The following is a 794-nucleotide window of genomic DNA, read 5'->3' as shown; positions in this document are numbered from 1 at the left end:
GATTTCTAATAGACAAGTGGAAGTGTCTGACAGGCTTATTACCAGAGAGTATTTCCAGTGGACATGACAGAAATAAAGGTGGCTGACCTGTCGGTGACACCAAGATTAAGGTCAGCACTTAAATGTGTGGATAGTACATACGTTTAATCCGTAGGCACTTGGCAGTTTACTAAAGAGTATAACTCACCTTTCCATAAAGATCCACGTCTATGAAGCATATATAAACAGAAAACCAGATATGGTAGATGCCAGTAGTCATACACCTGTTTTCTTCATACCTATTTAGGTATTAGTAAATAATACTTCTATGATTAGCATTGTTTACTGATGTTCATTGTGTACTGTCTGTGTCTTTCCAGACTTCTGCTGTTGTCTATCATAAGCGTACGAGACGAGACGGGACGGGGGGGGGGGGGGGGGGGCAACTGACCCCTTGTGCTAGAGAAAATCCTCGGAATTCGTGCAAAGACGATAGAGATATTCGGCTTGAGCTGGCCTGAAACCTTTTCACCAGGTATTTCCATCATTTTGCCCACGATACTAGTTGTAATCCATGTACAGATGCGTGGCGATTCGTTTGTAATCTTGTATAAATGTTTGGCTCTAATGCTAAATGAATAAATGTTGTTATCCAGATTCGGGTATTTATTTTCTTTTAATTCGGGCAACCCCCCCCCCCCCCTCCCCACGCCTATGATGTCTATGTACTTGAACTGATGAAATATGTTCTACAATATAGATATGTTCTCAAGCTTACTACGTACAGTGTAGTCTACAGTAGTTGACCTGTTTAG

The sequence above is a fragment of the Gigantopelta aegis genome, chromosome 10 (genome assembly GCF_016097555.1).
Source record: "Gigantopelta aegis isolate Gae_Host chromosome 10, Gae_host_genome, whole genome shotgun sequence".
Taxonomy (NCBI): domain Eukaryota; kingdom Metazoa; phylum Mollusca; class Gastropoda; order Neomphalida; family Peltospiridae; genus Gigantopelta; species Gigantopelta aegis.
Note: the sequence above shows the minus strand (reverse complement) of the source record.